At 39.0% G+C, this 22,866-nt stretch overlaps 1 protein-coding gene across 1 annotated transcript in view; it reads left to right on the top strand.

Moving 5' to 3' along the window:
* Window positions 1-22,866, top strand: part of LOC103567379 (NXPE family member 3-like) — a 93,908-nt gene that overhangs the window by 12,331 nt on the left and 58,711 nt on the right. The window lies entirely within an intron of this gene.

Genomic DNA, 22,866 nt, shown 5'->3' with positions numbered 1-22,866 from the left:
ATTCTTCCAATCCATGTGCATGGAATGTCTTTCCATCTCTTTATGTCGTCGTCGATTTCTTTCAAGAAGGTCTTGTAGTTTTCGTTGTATAAATCTTTCACTTCCTTGGTTAAATTTATCCCAAGGTATTTTATTCTTTTCTTTGTGGTCGTGAATGGGATTGAGTTCTTGAAATCTTTTTCTTTAGTTCGTTGTTAGCATATAGAAATGCTACTGATTTATGTATGTTGATTTTATACCCTGCAACTTTCCTGTAGTTGTTGATTGTTTCTAATAGTTTTTGTATGGATTCTTTGGGGTTTTCTATATATAAGATCATGTCATCTGCAAACAGCGAGAGTTTTACTTCTTCGTTGCCTATTTGGATTCCTTTTATTTCTTTTTCCTGCCGAAGAGCTCTGGCCAACACCTCCAGTACTATGTTGAATAAGAGTGGTGAAAGTGGGCACCCTTGTCTTGTTCCTGTTCTGAGAGGGATGGGTTTCAGTTTTTGTCCGTTGAGTATGATGTTGGCTGTGGGTTTGTCATATATGGCCTTTATTATGTTGAGATACTTTCCTTCTATACCTATTTTATAGAGGGTTTTTATCATAAATGGATGTTGGATCTTGTCGAATGCCTTCTCTGCATCTATTGAGATGATCATGTGGTTTTTGTTTCTCATATTGTTAATGTAGTGAATCACGTTGATTGGCTTGCAGATGTTGAACCATCCCTGTGTCCCTGGTATAAATCCCACTTGATCATGGTGTATAATCTTTTTGATATATTGCTGTATTCGGTTTGCCAAAATTTTGTGGAGGATTTTTGCATCTATATTCATCAGTGATATTGGCCTGTAGTTTTCCTTCTTTGTGTTGTCCTTGTCAGGTTTGGGGATCAGGGTGATGTTCGCTTCATAGAATGTATTAGGGAGTACTCTATATTCCTCTATTTTCTGGAACAGTTTGAGAAGGATAGGTATTAAATCTTCTTTGAATGTTTGGTAGAATTCTCCAGAGAAGCCGTCTGGTCCTGGACTCTTATTTTGGGGGAGGTTTTTGATTACTGTTTCTATTTCTTTACTTGTGATTGGTCTATTTGGATTCTCTATTTCTTCCTGATTCAGTTTGGGTAGGTTGTATGAGTCTAGGAATTTATCCATTTCTTCTAGGTTGTTAAATTTGTTGGCATATAGTTTTTCATAGTATTCTCTTATGATTCTTTGTATTTCTTTGGTATCTGTTGTGATTTCTCCTCTCTCGTTTCTAGTTTTATTTATTTGAGACTTCTCTCTCTTTTTTTTTTTTAGTAAGTCTGGCTAAGGTTTTCTCGATTTTGTTAATTTTTTGAAGAACCAACTCTTTGTTTCATTGATCCTTTCTACTGTCGTTTTTGTTTCAATATCATTTATTTCTGCTCTAATTCTTATTATTTCCCTCCTTTTACTGACTTTGGGCTTTGTTTGTTCTTCTTTTTCTAATTCCATTAGGTGTCGTTTGAGATTGTTTATGTAAGATTTTTCTTGCTTATTGAGGTGAGCCTGTATTGCAATGAATTTCCCTCTTAGGACTGCCTTTGCTGCGTCCCAAATAATTTGGTATGGCGTGTTTTCATTTTCATTTGTCTCCCGATAGTATTTGATTTCTTCTTTAATTTCTTCAATAATCCATTGTTTGTTCAGTAGCGTGTTGTTTAGTCTCCACATTTTTGGTCCTTTCCCAGCTTTATTCTTCTAGTTGATTTCTAATTTGATAGCATTGTGATCAGAACAGATGCTTGATATTATTTCAACCCACTTGAACTTATTGATGCTTGCTTTGTTTCCCAAGATATGGTCTATCCTTTAGAATGTTCCATGCGCACTTGAGAAGAATGTGTAACCTGCTATTTTTGGATGAAGTGTCCTATATATATCTATTAGGTCCATCTGATCTAATTTTTCATTTAATTCTATAATTTCCTTGTTGATTTTCTGTCTGCATGATCTGTCCATTGGTGTTAATGGGGTGTTGAGGTCCCCTACTATTATTGTATTGCTGTTGATGTCTCCTTTTAGTTTTGTTAATAGTTTCCTTACGAATTTTGGTGCTCCTGTGTTAGGTGCGTATATATTTATAACTGTTATGTCATCTTGATGGAGCATCCCTTTCATCATTATATACTGCCCCTCTTTGTCTTTCTTTATCTGTTTTGCTTTGAAGTCTACTTTGTCTGATATAAGTATGGTGACACCTGCTTTCTTTTGTTCATTATTAGCTTGGAGTATTGTCTTCCATCCCTTCACTCTGAGTCTGTGTTTGTCTTTGGGGCTGAGGTGTGTTTCCTGGAGGCAGCATGTTGTTGGGTCTTGTTCTTTGATCCATCCTGCCACTCTGTGCCTTTTGATTGGAGAGTTCAATCCATTCACGTTTAGTGTGATTATTGAAATGTGGGGGCCTACTGTTGCCATTTTATCACTTGTTTTCCAGTTCTTTTGCATTTTGTCCTGATGTAGAGCTTTTACTTTGTGTTATTGACCTTCTGCTTATCTCCTTTGTTTTGGATTTTGTAACCCCTTTCCTTTTTTTGATTTTTCAGGAATGAGTTTCTTCCTGAGCAATTCTTGAAGGGGAGGTTTTGTGGTGATGAACTCCCTTAACTTTTGTTTATCTGGGAAAGTTTTTATTTCTCCATCATATTTGAAGGATATTTTTGCTGGGTAGAGTATTGTCGGCCGCAGGTTTTTGTCCTTCAGAGTTTTGAATATTTCATTCCAATCTCTTCTAGCCTGTAAGGTATCTCCTGAGAAATCTGCTGATAGCTTTATGGGGTTTCCTTTGTAAGTTATTTTCTTCTGCCTGGCTGCCCTTAGTATTTTCTCTTTGTAGTTGACTTTTGCTAGTTTCACTGCTATATGTCTTGGGGTTGGTCTTCTTGCGTTAATAAAGTTTGGAGATCTATTGGCTTCTGTCACGTGAAGTTCCATCTCTCTTCCCACGTATGGAAAGTTCTCAGCTATTATTTCTTTGAACAGGCCTTCTGCCCCCTTCTCCTTCTCTTCTCCCTCTGGTATACCTATAATCCTTACGTTGCATCTCTTAATTGAGTCAGATAATTCTCGGAGAGTTTCTTCATTTCTTTTTAGTCTTAATTCTCTCTCCTCCTCTGCCTGCAGCATTTCTATATTCCTATCCTCCAGATTGCTAATTCTGTCCTCCATATTATCGACCCTACTGTTCAGAGAGTCCAGATTTTTCTTAATCTCCTCCATTGTGTTCTTCATCTCCAATATTTCTAATTGGTTCTGCTTTATAGTGTCAAGCTCTTTTGTGACATAGCTCCTGAACTCATTGAGTTGTCTATCTGAATTCTCTTTTAGGTCGTTGAGTTTTTTCATAATGACGGTTTTGAAATCATCGTCATTTAGGTTATAGATTTCATTATCTTTGGGATTGTTTACTGCGTGCTTATCATTTTCCTTCTGTTCTGGAGATTTAATATACTTTTTCATCCTGCTTGATGGCATGGATTTGTGCCTCCACATAGGGATAGAGTTTAGTCGCTGCTTCCACTTGTTGTGACTGGTGTGGGGGAGGGACAGCTATTTAGACTGCCCCAACCAGAAACCCTGCCAGCTGTTACTGACTGGGCCTGAACCCCTCCTCGTAGTCACAGTGGTCCTGTGGGGTCCCTTGTCAGTTGTGGGGGCAGTCGCAAGGGGGCCTCAGGCTGCTGGTACCTACTGCTGAAGCCCACCTAGACGCACACCCTCCTTGTGGTCTGCAGCGGTGTTGTGGGCTTTCCCATCAGCCAGGAGCAGGATCACCTATAATCTCTGATTTGTCCCTAACAGAGCCCACCAGATCACACTTGTCCACTATAGCTCCCAGCAGAGCTATGGATATCTTCTGCAGTCTGTCATTAGCTCACCTAGCTGTGCTACTTTTGCCCCAGGGTCTTTCCACCTTGTGATTGCTTGTCGGGACCTCTCCACTAGTGCTGTGCAGAGGCTTTCGCTAAGTCTGCTGTAAGAACCTGGAGTTCCCCCCTGGGCTACGTAGCCATTTCACCAGAGCTGTATTCTGCCCCACTTCACTCTCACGGGATCTCTGGGAGCCCCTTGCCTCGTCTGGGACACGGCCAGAGTCCGTGGGCCTGGCGGTGGCTTCTAAGCTGCTGCCTTGTGGGTAATTCTGCTCTAGGGATCTTCCTGGTGTTCCGAATGCTGGGCGGGGCCTCTCTGCCAATGGTGTGCAGAGGCCCTCCCTGCTGGGGGGATGTGGGACCCTGGAGTGACCCCCCGGGCTGCAGAGCCGAGTGTTGGAGCTCCACCCAGTCCCCAAGCATGTCCACGGGATGTCCAGGCACCCCCTGCAGTGACCCGTGTGCCAGAGACCGTGAGCCCAGTGGCACCTTGTAGTCTGGAGATGCCCAGGGGCATCTGCCCACCAGGAGCTCCCCTTTGTCCTGGATTCTGGGTGTGGCCTCCGTGCTAATGGTGAGCAGAGGCTTTCTCTGCCAGGGAGGTGCAGGATCCCCGGATCCTTCCCCTGCGCTGCAGAGCCAGGCACTGGAGCTCCAAACGTGTCCTCAAGCACGTCTACAGGAAGTCCGGGCGCCTCCTGCACTGAGCCGTGCGCCGGAGACCGTGAGCGGTCTGGTGCCATGCCAGGCCTGCCAGGAGCTTCTCTTTGTTCTGGCTTCTGGGTGGGGCCTCCCTACTAATGGCAAGCAGAGGCCTTCCCTGCTGGTGGGTGTGGGACCCTGGGGAATTCCCTCTGGGCTTAGGTGTGATCACGGGGGGCTTGGGTAGGAGTGTTGTCACCTGTTTCCACCGTCGCTCTGCTGGTGAGTGCACACTCCTGCCCTTGGTGTGTGGTGATGCTATGGGGGAGTCTGCTGGAAGAGAGCCTCCTGCAGGAACTAGGCTGTCCAGCAATTGGGGGTCAGGGCTCAGAGAGTTTTCACTTGTTTCCACCTCCTCCCGGGGGGAAGTCCATCCGCCTTCTGATATGTAGTAGCACGAGACTTTTAGGTGTCTTGAGATGCTATCTGGATATCCTTTGTTAATCGGTGAATGTCCAATTAGTTGTAGATTCAACAGGGGAGAGACAAAGAAGACCTCTCACTCCACTATCTTGGTCCCGCCCCCTTGATCAATAATCTTTTGATAGAAAGCACTGCTGATCAAAATATTGTCTCTCGGTGCCAGAGTGGTTGTTGCCTGCCCTGGGTCCATCATGTCCCTTGGTGTTAAGCTTTTACTTTGTTGATTTTCCCAGTTATCCACACTGGGGGCAAATAGTCAGATATGGTGGACAAGCATAGAGGTATATATTAACAGGAGAAGTCTTTTATAGGTTATGTAACTTGTCAATTATTTTTAGATTATTGCACAAACGTTGAACCTGTGCTTTTGCATGAATTCCTATAGTTATATTGTTTATAACAATTATAGAACAAGTACTTGAAATGACTAGCTTAAAAATGAACTCTTAGGCACAGCCTTAATAAGAAAAGGGATTCATCCAGGGTTGTAAGATCAATCAACCACCTCAAGTCACTGAGAAATCATTACTATAGCTTGCATGCCAGTCATACAACACTGAGAAAATAGTAATTAGTTTTAATATTATGACTAACACAAGAATTCCAAGGAGCAATCGAAATAGGAATTGCAATCCAGGCCAAAAATGGAAGCCAATACCAGAAGGGAGCCAACCAAACAAATCAAGACCAGGTATAGGATTGCTCAAGGCATTAACCTCCTTTTTATCATGTGCTTTAGCAGAGACCATACACTGGAGGACTCATCAGGTGTGAAAACACAGCATTCAGTTTGAGTGTTATATATGTACCACCTTGGGATGCTGTAAGAGTATCTAAGACCATTCTATTTTGAAGAACAGCCTTTCTCATAAAAGGCATTTCAGTATATAATAAGGGTATTCCTGCTTGACTACTGTTAAAGGTTTCTGTATGTGCTGTGAGATCCTCTAGCCTCAAAGAAGGAGCAACTAGCTAGCTGCTCAGTGGTCATACCAGTGGAACACTGAATGAGGCCATCTGGCCTTAAGGAGAGGGAGATTGGCAACAGGTGTTAGCTCAGTGTGGCTCCTTCCCTGCATCCAAGGGAAACTCAGGGTGTAGTGGTTTAGCCATCCAGGCAGTAGCCAAGGCCAGAGACTTGTTCTACATAACCACTGAGTTCCATTAGGAGCCACCCAATAAATGCCTGGCTTTTAAGACCAGTCTGTTCCAAATCAGTCACTTTATTCAAGTATGATAGTATTTTGAAAACTTAAATGGAACAATTATAAAATAGGTATACAGTTTAAGCATAACAAAGGTTTAAATGAGGAGACACAAGGTTGGGAATACAGGTCTGGTCCAGAGTCTTTGGGACAGCTGTCTACAACAGATGCCATCTTCTCACCCTGGTTTGGAGATATTTGTCTTGATTAGTTGAAGTTGGGTATCAGAAATAGGAACTGAAACTGACTCAAGTGGAGAGGGCTTTTAAAAATGATCAATGTGAATCCATGAGTCTATGTCTTTTGATTCTGCAGTGGGTGAATTGGTTAAAAGTACCTGATATGGTCCTTTCCAACAGGGCTGCAAAGAGTCTTTTATCTGCTGCCTCTTCTAATAAATAAATTCTTCAGGTCATAGTCCATGATCTTTAAGGTCTCGGAGCTCTCTGTGAAAAGAATCAGCTACCAACCTTTCATTTATTTTAAGCATCTCAATGAGACCGTGATAACAATGTAATATCTCCCTTAAGCAAAGTTGGTTTATATATTTCCTCATCTAATTGCATAGGCCATCCAGTTATGATCTCGAAAGGAGACAGCCGATGTTTACCAAAGGGTGTGGATCTAAGATTGAAGAGCATTAGAGGAAGAGCTTTTGGCCATGAGAGAGTAACTGCTTCTGAAAGCTTTGCCAATTGCCAATTGATTGTGCTGTTAATTATTTCCACTAATCCTGAGGATCAGGGATGGTAAGCGCAGTGGAAATGCTGCATTGTTGGCCAAATGTTACAAATAGATTTAATTATTTGGTGAAATGAGTTCCCTAGTCACTATGTAACTCAGTAGGAATTTCTCAAACAAGAATTATGCTTTCCAATAATAATTTACCTATAGCCGTTGCTGTTCTGAAGGAAAGGCCTGAACACAATGTGAGAACAAACAGATCGTTACAAGATATATTTATCCTTGAGGTGGTGGCATTTGGACAAAGTCCAATTGCCATACCTCAAAGGATCCCTTAGGAAGGGGAAAGTGGCCCTGTGATTCATGAAATAATTTCCCTAGATTATACTTTGGGCATATAGCGCAATGAGTATAGGCTTTTTAAGCCACTGTGGAAGAAAGTTTCCAAAAGTATTGTTTTCCCCCTTTTGTTGCCACCCTTGCTTGTTTCCTTCTGTGGCAATTTCTTGAGCCTATAGAAGGAAACCTTTTACCAGGTTAGCAGAGTTAATAGAAAGTAGCAGGCATTCTTAAAGCTGGACAGCATATACAGCTTGATGACATCCCTGCTTATCATTTAAGTAAGACCCATCTGTAAACCAATTAAATAAGAGAATGCAGTCGTCTTTTCCTCTTGTGATGTTGAGAAGCAAGATAACAGGGTTAAAATAGCAAATAGTATTTGCCTACACAATATAACCTAAGAAGGTTTATCATCATTTACTTGACAATGCTTCCCATGCAATTTAGCACACCAAACAGGCCTAATTAGTATACCACCTTTTAAAGGGAGAGAGAATAAATTTTTTTGAGAAGTCTCAGGGACCCTCTGAAAATCATCAAAGAAATTGTCTTCCTTCTTCCAGGTCAAAAGAAAGCCTTCATTCAGGATTTGAATATTTTTTGCAGGGGAGCGTGTCAAAAATATCAAAAGGTTTTAAAACACTTGTTCAAACGGGAAACAATGCTGACTGCAAAACAATGCTCAGTTATCTATTAAACAGTCAAGGTCAAACAGTGAGTTAAAACAGCCAAAAAAATCTTAATAGTGGGCCAGCCCGGTGGTGCAGCAGTTACGTTTGCACATTCTGCTTCAGCAGCCCAGGGTTTGCTGGTTCAGATCCTGGGTGCAGACCTACACATTGCTTGTCAAGCCATGCTGTGGCAGGCGTCCCACATATAAGGTAGAGGAAGATGGGCACAGATGTTGGCTCAGGGCCAGTCTTCCTCAGCAAAAAGAGGAGGATTGGCAGCAGATGTTAGCTCAGGGCTAATCTTCCTAAAAAAAAAAAAGAAAAGAAAAGAAAAGAAAGAAAGAAAGAAAGAAAGAAAAAAATGTTAATATAGAAAATTATTTTAACAAAACAGGTTTTCTGCCTTTTAGGTAGACTTACTCAAACATAAAGAAAAACCTTTTACTAGTTCTTTATCAAGAGCAGACTGAGAGTTTAAGAAAATTATTCCTTTTAAGGGAGAAAGCCAATTCTAATTCTCATACCAGCTGCTTTTTATATTCAAACTCATTTACTTAATTAGATTCATTTCAATCTTAGCCAACTTGACCATGCACAAAACTCCTCAGGGTTTTACTTCTGTTAATCATCTGTCACTTCCTTTTTACATTCAAAATTTGTCCAGTGCCTTTCTTTTCCTTCCTAGTACTCAGGGACAAATTTTTCTTCTTCTTCTTTTTTTTTTTTTGGAAAGATTGGCACCTGAGCTAACAACTGTTGCCAATCTTTTTTTTTTTTTTTCCTGCTTTATCTCCTCAAACTGCCCCCCCCTCCCCGTATATAGTTGTATATCTTAGTTGCAGGTCCTTCTAGTTGTGGGATATAGGGCGCTGCCTCAATGTGTGCTGATGAGTGATGCCATGTCTGCACCCAGGATCTGAACCCTGGGCCGCCACAGTGGAGAGCATGAACTTAACCACTCGGCCATGGAGCTGGCCCCCAAAATTTATCTTTCTTAACAAACAAAAACCTTCCATTCTTTATACCTTCTTCACTGAAAACATATATTTTACTTTCCTTGAATACAATGATGTTTTCCTTATTAATTCTTAATAGCTTTAATTACACATATTAATTAGAATTCTTAACCCTTATAGACCTTAATTTCTAAGTAAAAACTAAGTAAGCAATTAGAAACTTTCTTTTACCTGAGCATTTTTGGGCTTGGTGAATTTATAAATACCTTTTATAATTTCTGGAAACGTGTTATCTTTGTAGTACAATCTTTCAATAAAATATAAGACATGTTTACTAATAGACCCAAACATCTTTTAGTTTCTCTGTAATAAGAAGCCAAAAGGAGATAAACTTATACATGTTTAGTGATCATATTTCAGTATTTTATCTTATTTGAAAATGACCTAGATGCTCAATAAATTTCTATCACTTAACCTAATTTAATAAAACTCTAACATTTTAAATTACCAAAAAGAATTTGGAAGCTGTTTCTTTCAAGTATACATATCATAAAACATAATTATTGTACCCACAAACTCTTGCTCATTTTCATCCATCTAAAGCATTTGTTTTGAACAATTATGTTCAGAAAACTTCATGAGACATTAGACAAAATTAGCTATCATTTCAAGCTGTTATTTTGCTGACGCATTTGTAACAGGGATAACAAGAGCTTATTTGACGCGTAAACCCAGGCTGCATGCCTGCATCGTATCCAAATACTGACAACTCAGAAGACATGCCCATTTCAATCAAACCAACAAACTTAAACAAGCTTTCATTTACCCAAGACTAATTTATCTCATGTTAACTTGAAAGACATTTGGGTTAATTTCTATTACATTTAGAACTTATGTAAGTGCTTACTTTAAGCCAGTTAGACAGAGCTCTTAATTTTGGCCACACCATTGGAGATAAAATATCACACATATATAACATACATATAGACACACATACATAGAGTCTCCACAGCTATTGTTTTAACATTACTGCCATGAATCAGTTACAAGAATACACTAGTTATGAATCCAAATTTTGTTTTAAGATTTTTTACTAATATTTGTAGAGAAGACACTCAAGATGCTAGATTTTGGGCAAGATGCTCTTATGGACATTTTTCGGGCCTTTCCCCCCTTTTTTTGTTCTTCAGTTTTAGGAATTGGTGATGAGCTAGATAACAGTTCCCAGAGAGGCGAGGCTATAATCTTCTTCTGAGATAAAAGAACTGTGTGGAATCTGAACTGCCGCTAGAACCACTTTTCCAGTCTCACAGGGGTTTGTAAGTTGAAGACACCTCTCCAACTGTGTCACCCTATTTTGCTTTTTCCCCTGGGTGCTTAGTTTTATTTTAGCTTAAGCAAGAAGGCCTGGAAAGAAAATCCCTGTCAGGCTCTGACTATCAGCTTCTGGTTTGGCCAAGTTTCTGATCCTAAGTTGCTAAATCCTTTCAAATACCTTGTCAGCTTTCAGCCAGGACAAACAGTAACTTCCTGGTGGAATTGAACAGTTCCAGTAATCTTTAAAGTTTCAGTTTCCCAGAAAATCTCTCAAAGTTTCATTGACTAGAAGAGTAGATTACAGGTTTGTCTCTAAAGTCATGGCCTAATATTTTTCTTTAAGTAGTATTTATAACTTAATTTTCTATTTGCAACAAAACTTTCAGTAAGATTATTTTGGAACTTTAAAGTCTTTGCTTTTAAGTGCACTTCTTAAATTATCTTATTTAATTGGAATTTTCCTTCTAATGGCCAATGTGATTCCCCTGAGGCTGGCAGCAGTTTAGTAGGACCGTTAGCCATGAATGGAGAGCAACCAACATTTCTGTCTGACTATCTCTGACTGCAAAATGGGGTGCAACCACATTTGTCTGACCATATTTTGGGACCTCTAACCTACTGATTATTAAGCCAAGCCATCAGGACATGAAACAAACTTAGTAAGATTTTTTTTGCTGTTCTTTGTAAGTATTTACAGTTTCCGGAACCTTTAGTTTGAGCAATTGTGCTGGAAATTGGCAAGCTCAATTCTTTAAAGATCTGTTACCTGGCTCTTAAAAAGAAGCCCCACAGTGGCCACTGAAATGTCAAGTTATACCAGGTTATCTTGCCAGCCATTTACAGCTATCCTTATTTTGTTAAGCACTTGCAAGTCACAGCATGAAGCCAGCCAGAGTTCGGAGGTAAGGCTGCCCATTTGGGAACTAGCAGGCTTTTAGAAGCTCAATTTCCCACTTTTCTTTTAGTTTTGTTTTGCCATAAAGTCTGAGTAATTCCCACGGACAGTGTAGTGGGTCAGAAGTGTGCTGCTTGTGAGTGTTACTCTCTAAAAAAAGTCATAAACACTCTCTTATGTGCCTTGATTTTTCCTGCTGGTAGACTAAAACTGCCACAGGGGCTGTAGGGAAGGGAGACATTTCCTCTACCCACTCTGTGTCCTTCTGGCTGGACAGTGAATTAAATTCACATGAAACAGAATAAGAGGAGAAAATTAAACAAAGCTTTATAACAAGTATACATGGGAGAGACTCAGGAAAACTGAGTAACTCCCAAAAATGGCAGAGGTTCTCATCTTCAATACCGTCTTCATCTACAAAGGACAATGTTGGGGGTGGGGGAGTCAGTTATGGGAGATTACCAGAAGAGTACAGTAAACAAGAGAAAGGTTATTCTGCAGATTTAAGTCTTTGCCTGCACATTGATAAGAGTTTCTAGTGATAAGGTCATCCCCCCTTCTTCCTGGTACAGAGAGGAAGACACCTTTACAGATGGAGATCTCCTTTACAAATGTAAATGTCTCTTAACAAAGGGTAACTTCTACTTTTCAGAGTTTCTCTCATGTCTGCAGTTTTAAAAAGTAACCAGCCCAGAATAATCCTCATGTCAAAGGGGCAGATCGTGGGGTGGCCAATTCCAATCCTCCACAGGGCTCAGAACTTGGGTGACCAACCCTCATGTGAGCTTCCCCGGAGAAGCCTTTAATTAATTAACGTGAATGATAGTGGAGTTCCCTATGGGATCACTACACATCGTGAGGATTTGACCCTCCGACACACCTACTACTCAGGTTCTCAGTCACCTGAGAATGCCTTTCAGCCTAGAGGAGCAATGTCCATTTTCTTTGGAGCTGAACACATTCACTCTGTTATTTCTCTATCAAACAGTTTGTTCAGAGTTTATAAACAAAATTCCTTCCGATTTAAAGCCAAATTAAAAAGATCAGCCTTCCACTCCAAAGTTCCCTCTAGGCTTCCCATGCCTAGGAAATTCCCCCTAGGTTCGTCTGTCCTAGTAATTCCCCCCTTAGCTCCCTCTTGCCTAGGTATGTACTGCTATCCCATTAAGACACCTAGTCTTAAGGTTTGAAACAGCTCACATAAACTCTGAGCCATAGACTTAAAATAAGGAGGCCTGGGTTTTAGGAGAACTAGAGTCACCTGAAGAGTGCAGTGCTCTGGGGGTGCTCAATGGGACCTTATTGGTACCAAATGCAGGTTCAGTGTAGATTCTAGGTGGTCTCCGGTGGGTTTCTCTAAATTCCTGCCATGACTACACTACAAAAAATCAAAGGAAATAATCCATAACCAACTTATAAATCAAAATTGGGGTGAGTTTATTATGAGCCAGAGTGAGTATTATAACCTGGGAAAGCCTTAGAAGGCATTCTGGAGAAGCATGGGTTTCAGTACAGTCTTATATCTTTTTAGAACAAAGAACATACATTAAACACATCCAAGATACATTTTCATCAAAATTTCAAAGGGTATTCAGTTGCAAATTAGCAGGTCAACAAGACGCTGATGTCGGGAAAGGGACTAATCCAGGATTACCAATAGGGTGTAGGAGGGGAAGTATGGATTCTTATCTTAAGAGAGTGCATTATTTACTTTAATTGGTAAGCAGATGTGCAATGTATGTTTAATAGGCCATAAGTCAGGCTTTTTAGTTCAAGCTGAATCAGTTTTGAACCCAAATAGTTACCCTATATCCCTCAATATGTGAAAATCTCTTGTCAAACCTAATATGTGGTCAAAGAGGCATGAGAGCAAAAGAAGAGATTAAAGAGGAAAAAAATCATGCCTCATTCAGAATTTATAAAGTGCATTTTATGTCTTTAGAGCATTCACAGATTATATTTACCAACACGACTACTTTGTAATGTGAATAAGGTAGATATGATTAATTAACTTGCAGAAGAAACAGGTTAAACAAGTTATGTAAGATATATAATAAGAAAGTAGATACTAACAGTGAGTATGACCTGAATCCAGGATGTTTTTTGAGGGGAGTGGTGGTGGTGCATTATATATTTTTTCCCAGAGAAAAGGAAAAAAAAGATCAAGTGAAAGGAGAAGACCCCCCCACCTCCCTCCAGAAAAAGAAAGGAGGGAGAAAAATATTTGAGCAGGGGTGGGGTAGGTTTTATTTCTATGCATTTCTCTTAGGTCAATTGTCACATTTAGCTCCTCAACCCTACAACACTAGAGAATGGATTTGAGGTTATTTGTTTTGGAGAAATGAAGGCAGAGGAAGTGTGTAAGGGGGAAAGGAAACAAGTTGAGACTTAGGGTGAAAGAAAATAGTGACATCTCATTCTTTTGTCATCTGGACTAGAGACAGCTTGGGGTAGTACAGACTGGAACCCGAAAGGTGCAAAATGGGAAGAGGAAGATGAGAGTATGGTGGGTTTTGTGTAGGATCTCTAGGCTAAAACGTGTAGAGAAACAGAATTCAATACCTCAAAATGTCACTTTGGCGTGAGGATTATTTTGGGCTGGTTACTTTTAAGAACTGCAGATGGGGAAAAGCTCTGAAAATGAAGTAAAAGTTATCCTTTGTAAGAGACGTTTATATTTGTAAAGAAGACCTCCATTTGTAAAGATATTTCCCTCTCTGTACCAGGAAGAGAGGGATGATCTTATCTCTAGAAACTCGCATCAATCCAGAATGCAAAGACAAATCTTCATAATAACCTAACTCTTGTTTACCATGCTTTTTCTGGTAATCTCCCATAACTCACTCCCCTCACCCCCAACATCCTCCCTTGTCTTTAGCTAAAGATGGTATTTAAAGTGACAACTTCGGTCATTCCAGCAAGTTGCTGACTTTTCCTGGGTTTCCTCCATGCATACATGTTATAAAGCTTTGTTTGATTTTCTCTTGTTATTCTGTCTCACGTCAATTTAATTCATAGACCAGCCAGAAGGACCAAGAGGGTAGAAGACTTGTCTTCCTCCCCTATAACTCTATCCCAAGGGCAAAAGAATGGAGGAAGTTTGTTAATGAAGGCAGTTAATGTTTTAAAAACCAAATAATACATAAGCATTGTAAAAAAATTTAGGAAATATGCATAAGCAAAAAGAAGAAAATAAAAGTTACCCACAATCTATTATTCAGAGATACCTATTACCATCTGGAGTATAGTCTACCAGACATATATAAACACACATTGTTCATAGTATTTTATAATTTTTTTTGCCTAACAATAATTCAACCATTGTTCCATAAAATATATGCATATATTTTAACTACACACTTAAAATAGCTACCTAGTGTAGGGGATGAAGGGAATTCCTTTACCCTCTCTAGGTCCTTCTGGTTGGGTGATGAATTAAATTGAGACAAGAAAGAATCATAGGAGAAAGTCAAATAAAGCTTTATAACATGTATACTTGGGAGAGACCCAGGAAAACTGAGTAACTCACGGAAACGGATGAGCTGTCAGCTTAAATATCATCTTCCACTAAAGACAAAGAGGATGTTAGGGGTGGAGGGAGTCAGTTATGGGAGATTACCAGAAAAGCACAGTAAACAAGAATAGGGTTATTATACAGATTTAAGTCCTTACCCTCCACATTGATAAGAGTTTCTAGAGATAAGGTCATCCTGATATTGAACCCGAAGTGAGTTTGCTCATCCATTGCACAGCAAGCCAATCTCTGACACTGGGTATAGTGGAAGGAAGCAGGAATTTTATTGCAAAGTGCTGAGCAAGGAGAATGGGCAGCTAACACTGTAATTCAAAACTCCTCGGAAAGCCACAAGAAGGGGTTTTTATTTGGGGTTTTAGGTAGGGGAGAGGGACATACAGCCTTGCTGGTTGGTGTCTTTCCACCAGCCTGCATTTGGCCTTGTGAGGCTGCTTGCAAGGAGGAGAGAGCCTGTGACATAAGGGATGTCCTTGAGGAGTAAGCAGGCAAAATGCTTTGATTTTAACCCCATATATGCTGGGTTCAATATAGGGGAACTGATATGAGGGCAGGTATCAATAGCCCCTTCTTCTTGGTACAAAGAAGGAGACATCTTTACAAATGGAGATTTCCCTTTCAAGTGTAAATGTCTCTTACAAAGGGTAACTTCTACTTTTCAGAGCTTCTCCCTCATCTGCAGTTTCTTTTATTTTTTCTCCCCAAAGCCCAAGGACATAGTTGTATATCATAGTTGTAGGTCATTCTAGTTCTTATATGTGGGATGCCACCACAGCATGGCTTGATGAGTGGTGTGTAGGCCTGTGCCCAGGATCCAAACCGATGAACCCTGGGCCGTCAAAGCAGAGTATGCAAACTTAACCACTCGGCCATGGGGCTGGGTCCCTCTAGCTTCTTAAAAGTAACCAACCCAAAATAATCCTCATACCAAAGAGACACATTTTGGGGTGGTCAATTCTGATCCTCCACACTAGCATTCAATTATATAATTTATATAATTTAATAATTTCCTCTTGTACACTGGGTTACTAAATTGTTTATAATTTTCATTTTTAGATACATGCACTGAGAATTCTTTTGCACATCCAGGATGATTTCCTTAGAATAACTTCCTAGAAGGAGCATTTTAAAGGATGCCAGGACACAATGTAGAGTAGTGGCTAAAAGCATGAGTTAAAAGCACTTATTTGCTGGGCCAGCCCAGTGGCACAGTGGTTAAGCTCGTATGCTCTGCTTTGGCAGCCTGAGGTTCACTGGTTCAGATCCCAGGTGTGGACATAGCCCCATTCATCAAGCCATGCTGTGGCAGGTGTCCCACATATAAAGTAGAGGAAGACGGGCACAGATGTTAGCTCAGGGCCAATCTTCCTCTGCAAAAAGGAGGATTTGTGGTGGATGTTAGCTGAGGGTTAATCTTCCTCAAACAACAACAAAAAAAGCACTTATTTGCTGTGTTACTTAGTTAAGTCATTTAATTTCTCTGTGTCTCTATTTCCACATCTGTAAAATGAGGGTGTGGGGGATCAGAATTGGCTACCCCAAAACATATCTCTTTGCCTTGATTATTCTTAAGAACAAAAGACTCTGAACGAAACTTTGACCTTCTCCCCAACTGCCTAAAAGAATTTAAGATAAAAGCCCTGTCCCCGGGACAGGCCATCACCATGGATAACTCTGGGTACTGGTAGACTGTGAAGGTCCTTGCTAAGCTGATTCTTATCTGCCAAACATTTACTTTTCCATTTCCATATGGAGTGCCTTCCTCCTATTTGAAGCCCTAAACCACCAGCCCCAAAATCCTCCTTTGTCTTTAGCTGAAAATGGTATTTAAGTTGGCAGTTTCAGTCATTCTGTCTGAGTTGCTCATTTTTCTAGGTTTCTCCCATGTATAGATGTTATAAAGCTTTGTTTGATTTTCTCCTATAATTCTGTCTCATGTCAATTTAATTCATAGACCAGCCAGAAGGACCTAGATGGGTAGAATTCTCTTCCTCCCCTACAAGAGTGATATCACACTACACCTTAGCACTATTGTGAGGATAAAAAAAATTAATAACACACTTAGCCTAGTGTATGGCACATGATAAAAGCTCAATAAACATGAGATATTATTTGCCAGAGAGCTCTTTCAAAAAGCAGTACAAATTACAAAGCACTCTATATCAGGTTACACTCCCACTTGAATTAATATCAGGTGTTATCACTCTTTTAAATTAGTGATCCTCAACTTTGCACTTTGGAATCACCTGGGGAGGCTTAAAAATACTGATACTGATACTGGCTCCACACAAGCTTGACATAAGGGAAGGCATTTTTGTAGAAAGGGAACAGTGTTGTCACTATGGATACCCTCTAAGTAATTAACCCAGCTGGACATACTCTGGCTTTCATGTAGGCTAGATAATAAATAACTGAAAAATAGAGAAAACTGCATGCATTATGACTTATGACCCCTTCTTAGCTTTATACCTCCTAGCTGCAATAAGACAGTAACTTTGTTCTTTTGAGTTCCTTAGAAATGTAGTGACCCTCAGTCTATGGCACCAGGTGACAACATTCTTGACTCTTTCCTTCACCACCCCCCAGAGAGAGATTCTATACTGGCATACATCATAAATGACACCTGAAAGGTCTGATGTGGTGTCCCCCGCAGTGTACAGCACCAGATGGTGTGGTGACCCCCAGTTTGCAGTGCCAGATGGTCAACATTCTGAACCTCCTCCTCTGTAGCCCACTAGCCCTATGTAGCTGCTTCAAGATTCTGTATTCTCTTTAAGATGGTTCATTAGGACATGAGTCCACTGTCTTCTGATTAGCTGGATTTTCACTTAATAAAAGTCCTTTCTCTACCACCATCTTGCCTCTTGATGGATTGGTTTTTGTCTTGTGGTGAGCAGATCATGCCCTTTGCCCAGCAATACCCAGGTCCCACACCAAAAGATTCTGATTTAATTGGTCTAGGATGTGACCTTGGGCATTGGAATTTTTTAGGCTTCCCAGGTGATTCTGATGTACAACTGGATTGATTATCACTGCTTTAATTCCTCCTTGATGGAAAAGTTAGATCAGTGTTGCCAGCAACTGGGAGGAGAGGAAATGTAGAGTAAGTGCCAAATAGATAGTAGGTTTCCTTTTGGGGTGATGCCAAAATTTTGGAATTAGATAGATGTGGTGATTATATAATGTTGTAAATGTACTAAATGCCACTGAGTTGTTCACTTTGCAATGATTAATTTTATGTTATGTGAATTTCAATTCAATAAAAAAAATTAACCTGGGGGGCTAGCCCAGCGGCATAGTTGTTGGGTGGCTCAAGATTTGCTGGTTCAGATCCTGGGTGCGGACCTACACACCACTCATCAGGCCATGCTGTGGCAGCATCCCACATAGAAAAACCAGAAGGACTTACAACTAGGATATACAACTGTGTACTGTGGCTTTGGGGAGAAAAAAAAGAAAGATTGGCAACAGATTTTGGCTGAGGGCCAATCTTTCTCACACACACACAAAAATTAACCTGGAACTATATTATGTCTTTTATTTTAATTTCCTTATTTACAAGTGTGATTAATTATATGTTTAGTGGTCATTAGAATGATTTTTCTTTCATTTTCTTAGGCCTGTCTATTTCCCACTTTTTTTTCTAGTGTGTTCATTTGATTGATTTGCAAGAGCTCTTAGAATGTTAACCTTTATCTGACAAACATTTCAAATATTTCCTGTTTGTTTTTTGCCCTTCAATTTATTCATGCGTTTTTTTTTTTTTTTTTTGATGAGCAGGAGTTAAATTTTTTTTCTTATAATTATGCTGTCATTTTTTTTCTTTATGAGTTTTTTCTGTGGTGTCAGGCTTATAAAGTATCCCCCCCACACACATACACCACTAGAAAAGAGGAGCAAACTAAACCCAAAGATAGTATAAGGAAAAAAATAATAAAAATTAGAGAGGAGTAAGCAAAGTAGAGAATATAAAAAGAATAAAGAAAATAAATTAAACCAAAAATTAGTTCCTTGAAAAGATCAACAGAATTGACAAACCTTTAGCCAGACTAAGAAAAAATAGAAGACTTAAATTAATAAAACCAGAAATGAAAGCGATGACATTACTACTGACCTTACTGGAAAAAAATGATTGTAAAAGAATATTATCGGCAGTTCTATACCAACAAATTAGATAATCTAGATAAAATGGACAAATTCGTAGAAACACAATGTGCCAAAACTGGCTCAGGAAGAAATAGAAAATCTGAATAGACCTATTAGAAGTTAGAAGATTGAATCAATGGTCAAAGACCTCCCAAGAAAGAAAAGTCTGGGACCACATGGCTTCAATGGTGTCACTCACTGAAAAATTCTACAAAACATTTAAAGAAGTATGAACAATTCTTCTCAAACTCTTCCGAAAAATAGAAAAGGAAGGAACACTTCCTAATTCGTTCCATTAGTCCAGCATTATCCTTACACCAAAGTTGGAAAAGTACATTACAAGGAAAGAAAACTGCAGACTGACATCCTTTATGAATATAGATGCAAAAATTCCCAACAAAGTATTAGCAAACTGAACCCAGCAGCATATTAAAAGGCTTATACACCATGACCAATTGGGAGTTATCCCAGGAATGCAAAGATGGTTCAACCTACAAAAATCAGTCAATGTAATACACCACAAGAATAGATGAAGGAAAAAAATCCCCATATGATGATCTCAGTGGATGCATACAAAACATTTGACAAAATCCAACATCCTTTTGTGACAAAAACACTCAGGAAACGAGAAATAAAAGGGGACTTCCTCAACATGATAAAACGTATTTATGAAAAACCCACAGCTAACATCATACTCAATGGCAAAAGACTAAAATCTTTCAAGAACAAGACAGGGATGCCTGCTTTCACCACTTCTGTTCAACATTGTGTTGGAAGTTCTAGCCCGAGCAATTATGCAAGAAAAAATAGTTATCCAAATTGGAAATTAAGAAGTGAAACTATCTCTATTTGCAGATGACATAATTTTACATGTAGAAAATTCCAAAGAATCAACAAAAACACTACTAGATTGAATAAATTGATTCAGCAAAGTTGCAGGACACAAGATCAACACACAAAAGTCAGTTGTATTTATGTTCATTAGCAACTAACCATCAAAAAAGAACATTTAAGAAAACAATGTCATTTACAAAAGCATCTAAAAGAATAAAATAGTTAGAAATAAAGTTATCAAAGGAGGTGCAGGACTTGTACGCTGAAAACTGCAAAACATTGCTGAAAGAAATTAAAGAAGATCTAAATAAGTGGAAAGACATCCATATTAATGGATTGCAAGACTTAATATTGTTAAGATGAGAATACCGTCAAAAGTGATCTACAGAGTCATCACAATCTTTACAATCCCAAAGGCCTTTCTTGCAGAAATGGAAGTCACTCCTAAAATTCATATGGAATTGCCAGGGACCTTGAGTAGCCAAGCAATCTTGAAAAAGAACAAAGTTTAAGAACTCACGTGTCCCTATTTCAAAACTTATTACAAAGTCACAGTAATCAAAACATTGTGGTACCATCATAAAGATAGATATACAGATCAAAGAATCAGAATTGAGACTCCAGAAATAAATCCATACATCCATGGTGAAGTGGTTTTTTTTTTTTCAAAGATTTTATTTTTTTCCTTTTTCTCCCCAAAGCCCCCCAGTACATAGTTGTATATTCTTCGTTGTGGGTCCTCCTAGTTGTGGCATGTGGGACGCTGCCTCAGCGTGGTTTGATGAGCAGTGCCATGTCCACGCCCAGGATTCGAACCAACGAAACACTGGGCCGCCTGCAGTGGAGTGCGCAAACTTAACCACTCGGCCACGGGGCCAGCCCCGTGGTGAAGTGGTTTTTGACAAGGATGCCAAGAGCATTCAATAGGGAAAGAAGGGTCTTTTCAACAAATGGTGTTGGTACAACCGGATATCCACATGCAAAAGAAACTTCACACCCTCTAAAAACTGAAATCAAAGTGGATCAAAGACCTAAATATAACAGCTAAAACTGTAAAACATCTAGAAGAAAATATGAGGGTAAATTTTCCTGACCTTGGATTAGTTAAAGGTTTCTTAGATATGACACGAAAAGCACAAATAGAAAAGATGAAATGTATAAATTGTACATCAACATTAAAAATTTGGGGCATCAAAGGTCACTAGCAAGAACGTGAAAAGACAACCTACAGACTGGGAGAAAACATTTGCAAAGCACATTTCTGATAAGGGCCTAATATCTAGAATATATAAAGAACTCCTACAATTCAACAAGAAAAAGACAAATAACCCAATTAAAACGTGGGAAAAGGACTTGAATAGACATTTATTTGAAGAATACTTATGAATGATAAACAAGCACATGAAAAGATGCTCAATATCAGTAGTCATTAGGAAATGCAAATCATAGCCACTAGGATGGCCATAATTTTTTTAAAACAGAAAATAACCTGTTGACAAGAATGCAAAGAAATTGGAGTCTTCATGCATTACTAGTGGCAATGTAAAATGTTGCAACTATTGTGGAAAAGAGTTTGGAAGTTCCTCAAGAAGTTAAAATGAGGGGCTGGCCCAGTAGCATAGTAGTTTAATTCATGCGCTCTGTTTCGGCAGCCTGGGGTTCGTGGGTTCATATCCCAGGTGCAGACCTACACACTACTCATCAAGCTATGCTGTGGCAGTGTCCCACATACAAAGTGGAGGAAGATTGGCACAGACGTTAGCTCAGCAACAATCTTCCTCATCAAAAAGAGGAAGACTGGCAACAGATGTTAGCTCAGGGACAATATTCTTTACAAAAAAAAAAAAGTTAAAATCAAAGTTATTCTATGACCCAGCAATTCCACTTCTAGGTATATCTCAAGAGAATTCAAAACATGTGTTCACACAAAAACTTGTATATAAATATTTGTAGCGTCTCTATTGACAATAGCCGAAAGGCAGAAACAAACAAAATGTCCATCAACTGCTGAATAGATAAACAGAATGTAGTATTATACATAGAATGGAATATCATTTGGCCATTAAAAGTAATGACGTACTGATGCATGCTGAAACATGGATGAATTTGGAAACATGTGAAGCGAAAGAAACCAGAAACAAAAGGCCACTTATTGTATGTTTACTTATCGTACTTTTATTGTATCTAAAATTTCATTTAGATAAAATGTCTAGAAGAGGCCAATCCGTAGAGACAGAAAGTAGATTAGTGCTTAATGGGAAGAGGAGTGGGGAATGAGAAGTGATTGCTTAATGGATATGGGATTTCCTTTTGGGGTGATATAAAAATTCTGGAACTAGTTAGTGGTGATGGTTGCACAATATCGGAAATGCACTTAATGTCACTGAATTGTATACTTTAAAATGATAAATTTTATGTTACATATATTTTACCACAATAAAAAGTCCTTTCCAGTGCAATATTATATAAATCTTAATTTTCAAAAAATAATGGGTTTTGGTTTTACTATTAAAATTTTAGCACTTTAATCAAAAATTATCACAACACCATCTATTGAATAATGTCTTTATTCTGCACTGGTTTGAAATGCCACCTCTGTCACATGCTATCTACCATGCTTGGTCTGAGTCTAGGCTTTCTCTTCAGCATATGGTTGGATTATGTAGTTTTATTAGTCTGTCTAGTCTGTTACTAGTATGTGTTCTTATCTATCATAGCACATTTTAGTTTAAAGCATATTTTAATATCAAACTACCTCTCGTTACTATTTAAGCATTTTCTTGGCGATTTTTGCACAATTTTTCCCTAGATGAACCCAATGATTATTTTGCTAAGTTAAGAATACCCAATGGTAAAATGAGTAAGATACATGAACTGGAAATTTATAGAAGAGAAAATCTTTATAAACACGTGACAACATAATGAACTTCATGAGTAATCAGAGAACTCCTAATTAAAACCACAATGAGGTACCATTAGAATTCGCTGGCTTGGCAAAACTTAGCAAGTCTGATAATACTCGTAAATATGTGGAGCAAAGGAACTCACCATTACTGGTGAGTGTATAAATAGTACAGTCACTTTGGAGAGCAATTTATCCACACCTAACAAAGCTGAAGATGCATATACCTTATGAAGTTCAGCAATTTTACTCCCTGATATAAATTGTAGAAAACTCTTCATGAATTGCTCACAAGGAGACATGTATGAGTATTCATTTCAACACTATTTACAAGAGTGAATAATTGGAAGCAAGTTAAATGTGCAACACCAG

This window comes from Equus przewalskii, chromosome 12 (genome assembly GCF_037783145.1).
Source record: "Equus przewalskii isolate Varuska chromosome 12, EquPr2, whole genome shotgun sequence".
In the NCBI taxonomy this organism is placed as follows: Eukaryota; Metazoa; Chordata; class Mammalia; order Perissodactyla; family Equidae; genus Equus; species Equus przewalskii.
This window is presented reverse-complemented; position numbering and strand designations above follow the sequence as displayed.